Source organism: Nomascus leucogenys, chromosome 12, assembly GCF_006542625.1.
Source record: "Nomascus leucogenys isolate Asia chromosome 12, Asia_NLE_v1, whole genome shotgun sequence".
Lineage (NCBI taxonomy): Eukaryota > Metazoa > Chordata > Mammalia > Primates > Hylobatidae > Nomascus > Nomascus leucogenys.
The window spans coordinates 12,321,054-12,330,380 of NC_044392.1; positions in this window are offsets into that span (position 1 = coordinate 12,321,054).

Sequence of the window (9,327 nt, forward strand, 5' to 3'; positions counted from 1 at the left end):
GCCTTGGTCAAGTCTCTGAGCTTCAGTTTTCTCATCTAATTAATGGGGTTAGTAATAGCTACCTCGTTGTTTGTGTTAAATGAGACCACACAGGCCCATCTTTCACAGCACTGGGCCTGGGCCATAGTAAGTACTCAGTGTCAGCTGATATCATTATATACAAATGCAGGAAGCTGCAGGGAGGTAATGATTAGGATCTGTATTCTGAAAATACTTGGATGGTTGGAGGAGGATGAATTTAAGAGCAAGTAATTAATTGGAGTAAGTGAGAGGCTACATAGGATGAGGGAGATGGGAACTGCTAGAATAAAACTTCATTTCAGATCCACATTCACTGCAGGGATATTCCCAGGTCCAGGCTGTGGAGATTAAACTGTTGTCTTTGATGGAGACCAATATGTAAACAAGGATGCCTCTGTGAGGTGACAGCTATGTTAACAAGCAATAAAATACAGTGGTGTATGCTCTAAGAGAGCGGGGGAAGCTGGGGAAGGCTTGAACAGGAACTGGAGTCAGAACAGTTTCCCAGAGAAAGTGATGTTTTAATCTGGACCATGAAAAGGAAGCAAGGTTTCACCAAAGGAAGAGACCCTGGCACAGGAAACAACACCTGTGATATGTGGCATGTTCAGGAGCTGCAAATAGTTCTCTGTGGCTGGAGCAAAGGGAGAACAGGGTAATGAACCCAGAGAGGTGATGGATGCCAGGCTGTGCTGAGCCTTATAGGCTATGAATCTTTATCCTAAGAGCAGAGGAGCCACAGAAGAGCTATAAGCAAGGGTGAGTCATAATGAGATTTACATTTTTTTAAAGTCACTCTAGCTACCCTGTGGAGAACAGATTATATAGGAAAAACAGTAAAGGTGAGGAGCATGGCTATAAATTAGAAACCTTAGATGAGATTAATGAATTCCTAAAAATACACAAACTACTGAAACTGACTCCAGAAGGAATTCACCAATCTAAATAGACTTAAACAAATAAAGAGATTGAATTAGTAATAATAATTTTAAAAAAACAACCCACAAAGAAAAAGCCCAGGCCCAAATGCTTCAATGGTGAATTTTACCAAACATTTAAAGAATAAATACAAAAATTCTATACAAACTTTTCCAAAAAATAAAAAAGGAGAGAAGGCTTCCCAATTTATTCTGTGAGGCCAGTATTACCCTGATACCCAGAACAGACAAAGATTGCACAAGAAAAGAAAACTACAGACCAATATCTCTTATGAATATGGATGCAAAAATTCTCAACAAAACACTAGTAGGAAGAATCCAGAAACATAAAAAAAAGATTATACATCATAATCAAGTGGAATTTATCCCAAGAATGCAAGGTTGGTTTAACATCTGAAAATCCATACACTCTATCAATAGACTAAAACACAAAAACTACATGATCATTTCGGCAGACACAGAAAAAACATCTGACAAAATATAACACCCTTTGTGATTAAAAAAAAAAGCTTTAACAAATTGCAAATGGAATCTTTGTTAACCTGATAAAAGATGTTTACCAAAAAAAAATACAGTTAGCATCATATTTACTAGTAAAAGACTGAATGCTTTCTCCCTAAGATCAGGAATAAGACAAGGATATGTGCTCTCCTCACTTTTATTCAACATCATACTGGAGGTCCTAGCCAGAACAGTTGAGCAAGAAAAAGAAATAAACAACATCCAGACTGGACAGGAAGAAATAAAACTCTATTTGCAGATAACATGATAGTATATATATAAAATCCTAAGGAATCCCCTAAAAAACTAATAAATGAGTTCAGAACAGTTGCAAGATACAAGATCAAAATGAAAAAAGCAATTTCTTCTATATACTTGCAATAAACAATCTAAAAATGAAAATAAAACAATTCCATTTATGATTGCCTTAAAAAGAATAAAAGAATAAAATTATCAAAGACTTATACTCTGAAAACTATAAAACATCATTGAAAGAAATTAAAAATATAAATAAACAAAAAATGAAGCATCTCATGTCCATGAATTGGAAGGCTTAATGTTGGTAAGATGATAATACTTCCCAAATTGGTCTATAGATTCAATGCAGTCCCTATCAGAATCTCAGCTGGCTTCTTTGTAGAAATTGGCAAACATTGACCAGGTGTGGTGGCTCACGCCTGTAATTCCAGCACTTTGGGAGGCTGAGGGGGGTGGATCACGAGGTCAAGAGATCAAGACCATCCTGGCCAACATGGTGAAACTCCATCTCTATTAAAAATACAAAAATTAGCTGGGCGTGGTGACGGGTGCCTGTAATCCCAGCTACTCGGGAGGCTGAGGCAGGGGGGTCGCTTGAACCTGGGAGGCAGAGGTTGCGGTGAGCCTAGGTTGTGCCACCGCACGCCAGCCTGGCAACAGAGTGAGACTCTGTCTCAAAAAAAAAAAAAAGAAAGAAATTGGCAAACTTTTTTTTTTTTTTTTTTTGTGACAGAGTCTCGCTCTGTCGCCCAGGCTGGAGTGTAGTGGCGTGATCTCAGCTCACTGCAAGCTCCATCTCCCAGGTTCACACCATTCTCCTGCCACAGCCTCCCGAGTAGCTGGGACTACAGGTACCTGCCACCATGCTGGCTAATTTTTTGTATTTTTTTTAGTAGAGATGGGTTTTCACCATGCTAGCCAGGATGGTCTCGATCTCCTGACCTCGTGATCTGCCTGCCTCGGCCGGGATTACAGGTGTGAGCCATCGCGCCCAGCCAAAATTGGCAAACATTTTAAATTCATATGGCATTGCAAGAGACCCAGCCAAAATAGCCAAAACAATCTTGAAACAGAGGAATGAAGTTGGAGGACTCACATTGCCAGATTTCAAAACTTACTACAAAGAACAAAAATCAAGACGGTGTGGTACTGGCATAAGGAGAGACATATGAGATCAGTGGAACAGAATTGAGAATCCAGTATGGTCAACTGATTTTCAACAGAGGTGCCAAGGCCATTTAATGGGGAAAGAATAGTCTTCAACAAATGGTGCTGGGACAGCTGGATAGCCACATGTAAAAGAATGAATTTGGACTCCTACCCAAACACCACATACAAAAATTAACTCAAAGTGGGTCAAATGCCTAAATATTAGAACAAAAATTATAAAGCCCTTAAAGAAAGCATAGAAGTAAATCATAATTACCTCAGATTTGGCAGTGGATTTTTAGATATGACAGCAAGGGTATGGGTAACAAAATCAAAAATACATAAGTTAGAATTCATCAAAATTGAAAACTTTTGTGCATCAAAGGACACTATCAGGAAGGTGAAAACCACAGAATAGAAGAAAACACTTGCAACTCACATATCCTATAAGAGACTTGTATCTAGAATATATTAATACAAAGAAGTCTTATAACTCAATAGTAAAGTGACAGATAACCCAGTATCTTTTAATGGACAAAGGCTCTGAATAGACATTTCTCCAAAGAAGATAAACAAATGCCAATAAGCCATGAAAAGATGTTCAACAGGATGAGTCATCAGGAAATGCAAATCAAAACCAATGTGAGATACTACTTCATACACACTAAGATGGCGATAATCAAAAACATAACAAGTGTTGGCAAGGAAGAAAATGAACCATCATACACTGTTGGTGGGAATGTAGAATTGTGCAGCCTCTTTGGAAACCAGTCTGGCAGTTCCTTAAACATGTGGAAACTCTACACATAGAGTTCTCAGAAGACCCAGAAATTCCACTCTTAGGCATATATACCAAGAGAAATGAGAACATATGTGCACACATATATGGATGTTTATAGCAATATTATTCATAATAGCCAAAAAGTAGAAACAACTAAAATGTCCATCATCTGATGAATGGATAAATGGTATATGGTATATCCATGCAGTGGAATATTATTCAGCCAAGAAAAGAGAATGAAGCCTGGGCATGATGGCTTGTTCCTGTAACCCCAGCACTTTAGGAGGCTGAGGCAGGCAGATCACTTAAGCCCAGGAGGTCAAGACCAGCCTGAGCAACATGGCAAAACCCTGTCTCTACAAAAAATACAAAAATTTGCCAGGAGTTGTGGTGCATGCCTGTAGTCCCAGCTACTCGGGAAGCTCAGGTGAGTGGATCACCTGAGCCTGGGAGGTCAAGGCTGCAGTGAGCTGTGATCGTGCCACTGTACTCCAGCCTAGGCAATGGAGTGAGACCCAGTCTCAAAAAAAAAAAAGAGTAGGGGGTGGTGAATGAAATACTAACGCATGCTATATTGTAAATGAACATTGAAAATACCACGCTAAGTGAAAGAAGCCAGTCACAAAAGACAACATATGGTAGTCGTATTCCATTTATATGAAATTTCCATACTAGGCAAATCTATAGAGGTAGAAAGTAGATTAGTGGTTGCTTAGGACTAGAAGGAAGTTGGGGAGATATAAGGATGAGTGTAAAAGGTACAGGATTTCTTTTTGAGGTGATAAAAATGATCTAAACTTGACTGTGGTTGCACATATCTGTGAATATACTAAAAACCACTGATTTGTACACTTTACATGGGTGAGTTGTATGGTGTGTGAATTATATCTCAATAAAGCTGGGTTGTTTTTTGTTTGTTTGTTTGTTCGTTTGTTTTTTTGAGATGGAGTCTTGCTTTGTCGCCCAGGCTGGAGTGAGTGCAGTGGCGTGATCTTGGCTCACTGCAAGCTCTGCCTCCTGGGTTCACACCATTCTCCTGCTTCAGCCTCCCAAGTAGCTGGGACTTCAGGCACCCACCACCACGCCTGGTTAATTTTTTTTTTTATTTTTAGTAGAGACAGGGTTTCACCGTGTTAGCTAGGATGGTCTTGATCTCCTGACCTCATGATCTGCCCACCTCGGCCTCCCAAAGTGCTGGGATTACAGGCATGAGCCACTGCGCCCGGCCAAGCTGGGTATTTTTTTTAAGTGAAGGCAAGGAGATCAGTGAAAGACCACTATATATAGTAGTGTGGGTGAAATGATGGTGTGGTGGTAGCAAACTGGAAGAAATAACACAAAGAAAGAATGGACAGGGGTTGAATATGGGACTGAAAGAAGAGTCTAGGATCACTGCCAAGCTTCTGTTTATATGATGGGTGGGTGGTGATACCAGTCACTAAAAGAATAAAAACAGCTAATATTTACATAGTACTTAATTGCCCGGCACCATTCCAAGCATTTTGCATGTATTAATTCATTCAGTCTTCAACAACCCTATTAGTAGGTACCATTATTATTGTCATTTTACAGAGAACAGGACCAGAGAGGCTAGTAACTTGGCTAAAATCTGATAGCTAGTAAGGGGCAGAGCCGATTTTTTGTGGGGTTTTTTGTTGTTCTTGTTTTGAGACAGGATCTCGCTTAGTCTCCCAGGCTGGAGTGCAGTGATTCAATCACAGCTCACTGCAGCCTCAACCTCCTGGGCTCAAGCAATCCTCCTGTCTCAGCCTCCCAAGTAGATGGGACTACAGGCATGCACCACCATGCTCAGCTAATTTTTTAAAATTTTTTTGTAGAAAGAGGGTCTCCCTATGTTACCCAGGCTGGTCTCAAACTCCTGGGCTCGAGCGATCCTCCTGCCTCGAGCCTCTAAAAGTGCTGGGATTACAGGCATGAGCCACTGTACCTGGCCAAGAGCTGATATTTAAACCTGAATATTCTGGCTCCAGAGTCCCTCTCTTAGCCACAGTACTATGCCGCTTCTCTGGCACAGTAGAAAGGGCCAGATTTGGATATAGTACACTTCCAAATTCACCACAAATATATCAATCACACACCACGTTCCAGGTTGTGGGCCCCAAAGATACCCTGCCCCAACAGAAGGTCTCCCCATTTCCACTGTAGCACTGAAGACCCAGAACCCCAATACAAGCAAGCCAGCAAACTGCAGGTCCAGAGCACAGTCCTAAATGCTCAGCCTCACCTGTCCGCACCTGTTCCAGCCTCAGTTCTCACTGCTTCACTCAACAGCCATATTCTCACAGGAGATGGCCTGGGTTGGGTGGGGCTTGGAGCAAAAGACCAGCCCAGCAGCACAAACTTGTTTCCAGGGATAGAATGGAAAAGGCCAGAGGAAAAGCCTCATTAGGAGGCAGCTGGGAAAGGCGAACCCAGTGAGTACTTCATCCGAGGAACCTCCCTACAACCCGTCCTGGCCACAAAAACAGAACTCCCACCAGTTAGCCCTGAGTCATTCATTCCCCTCCCGCCCCCAGGGAAGGGGTGATTTCCTGCAGGCAGCTCAGGCTCCTCCCAGGGGCTGTGCATCCTCTTATCTCACCCAAGGCCCTCTCCTGGGGCAGGGCAGGCAAACCAGAAGCTGGCTGCAGTGGGGCTGTCCTCGTATTTCCTCAGCGGGCCTTGGATTCTGGGGTCAGGAAGAGACCTAGCAGCTTAAAGAGCCAGGATGTCTCATGGAGAGCAGAGGACAGAGGGGTGACAAAACTGGGTTCTCTGCAGCTCTCTCCCTTGGGGTTACTGCTGGGCAACTACTGGTCCTGTTTCCATTTACTTGAGTTAAACCTCTCCAGATGCCTGTTTTGAACTTAGACTCATCCAGCGCAAGACTCACACCATGCCCTGTGCCAGGCTCATAAGGTTAAATGAGTGAGTTAAATGGAGGAAACAGCCACAACATGGTCTTAGTCAGAGGTATCTGTGCAGTAGGTAAAAGAACAGGCTTTGGAGTCAAACAGACCTGAATCCAAATCTCAGCTCCATCCTTTGATAGTGACTTTGAACTCACTGACTCCTTCTAAGCCTCAGCTTTCTCTTCTGTGAAGTGAGGACAAGGGCACCTAACAGGGTGCTTGTGTGATGCAATGAGACAATGCATTCCCACAGTGCTGGCAAACAGCAAGTGCGCCTCACTGCTAGGTGGCAGGATCCTGGCAAGAGAGAGAGTCAGGGAGGAGGGGGCAGGCCCACTCCCACCCAGCACCTACCCCAGGAGGAGGGCCTTAAGATGGCAGTCCCTGGGCTGGGTGCGGTGGCTCACGCCTGTAATCCCAGCACTTTGGGAGGCCGAGGTGGGCGGATCACGAGGTCAAGAGTTCAAGATCAGCCTGGCCAACATAGTGAAACCCTGTCTCTACTAAAAATACAAAAATTAGCCAGGTGTGGTGGTGCCTGCCTGTCATCCCAGCTACTCTGGAGGCTGAGGCAGGAGAACTGCTTGAACCCAGGAGGCGGAGGTTGCAGTGAGCCAAGATCGCGCCGCTGCTCTCCAGCCTGGGCAACAGAGCAAGACTCTAACTCGGCAGGGAGAAAAAGAAAGACAGTCCCTACTTGGGAATTCACTTCTTATCTAGCTAGGGTGGGGGCACAGCATGTCATTTTATAGATAAGAACCCCCCAACAGAGGCTCAAGTTTCTGCGGGAACTCAGAGGAGGAAAGGTTATGTGTGTGCACCCAAATGACCTCAAGGGGTACCCTTTGGGGTCACCCTTTTGATTTGTGTCTAATTATTATGGCTCAGTGCCTGTTCCACATCCTTTGGGAGGCACATGCCTTCCGTGTTTCTACCAGGACTCTCCAAGGGTTTCCATCCGACAGGTGTCGTTACCTCTTTTACTTTGCTCTGAAAGCACCATGAATGGAGGGTTTTGTGTACAGGACACTTTACTGGATGTCTGGGCATGCTGTAGGGAAGCCAAGCACTCACAGAATAGGGAGCATACTGAGGATTTGGCATCATCATTCTGGAATTCTCCTCAGACAGTCCTACCTGGAATTTCTCACTGGTTGACCTTTCTTCTCCTCAGGTGGCCATCTTTCACTTACCGGCCCTCCTCCGTTTTCTCTGGAGTTACCACAGGACATTCTAAAATTCCCATCCATTTCATTTCCCCCAAACTCAGCTCTCTAATGCTTCCTATCAAGGCCATGCCCAAAGGCCCATCCAGTTTGTTTCTGATCACAAAAGAGCTACAGGGCCTCTAAAAGGAATGTGAAGTTGTATTTTGCTTTTTTAATTAGCCTTTTCCCCAAGTTGCATATAGTTGTGGGGATAAGAAAAGACTCCCAAGAAATAGTGACTTAGGGGCAGGCAGAATCACAAAGGAAGTTCCAACAGGCTAAGTGGGGGAGGGTCTGTGCCTGGGGGAGCAATGGGAACAAGTCCCCGTGCCTAGAAAGGGGATTGGGTATGGGGATTAGTGAATGGAGCGTCCTGAGGGGGAGATTCCAGCAATGGGGGTCTTGTGCTCCAGCACTGAGGGATGAGCCTTCCTCATCTTGTGGAGCTGCAGAAGGATTTTCAGCAGGAAGAAAATAAACAAAAGCACATTTGAACCTCAGAAAAAGCACTGAGTAAGGAGATACCATTTGTCAACTATCAGAACGGCAAACTTAAAACTTAACGTTGACTGGCCGGGTGCAGTGGCTCATGACTGTAATCCCCGTACTTTGAGAGACCAAGGCGGGAGGATCGCCTGAGGTCAGGAGTTTGAGACCAGCCTGGCCAACATGTTGGAACCCCGTCTCTACTAAAAATACAAAAATTAGCTGGGCATGGTGGTGCACGCCTATAATCCCAGCTACTCAGGAGGCTGAGGCAGGAGAATCGCTTGAACCTGGGAGGCGGAGGTTGCAATGAGCTGAGATCGCACCACTGCCTGGGCGACAGAGTTAAGATTCTGTCAAATCAAAAACAAACAAAAAACAAAAAAAGTTGACAAAGATGTGGGGGAAATACAGCACCCTAACACGCTGCTAAGTAACAGAACCATCATATTTATTTATTTATTTATTTAGAGACGGAGTTTCACTCTTGTTGCCCAGGCTAGAGTGCAATGGCATGAACTCGGCTCACCGCAACCTCTGCCTCCCGGGTTCAAGCAATGCTCCTGCCTCAGCCTCCCGAGTAGCTGGGATTACAGGCATGTGCCACCTTGCCCGGCTAATGTTGTATTTTTAGTAGAGAAGGGGTTTCTCCGTGTTGGTCGGACTGGTCTCGAACTCCCAACCTCAGGTGATCCACCCGCCTCAGCCACCCAAAGTGCTGGGATTACAGGTGTGAGCCACCGCGCCCGGCTGGAACCATCATTTTAGAGAGACAACTAGTAATGTTGAGAAAGAGATGAGGCGATAGAGAATCCTAGTGCCTAAAGCTACCTGTCCCAAACTTTCTAACTGGAAAAAACTGGCAGGTGCTGGGAAATCTGGAAACATGGGGAGATAAAGGGCAAGTGCACAGGTACAGGCTCACGAGAGCCAAAAGCCAGGTATCTTCCCAGCTCACTGCTTAGTGACATCATGTTAGTAGCTTGAAACAGGCCATGACGGAAGTATTTACACCACAAAAAGCAGCAAATGCTACCAAACAGAACACCCTACCTCACCGCGGCCAGTTTGTC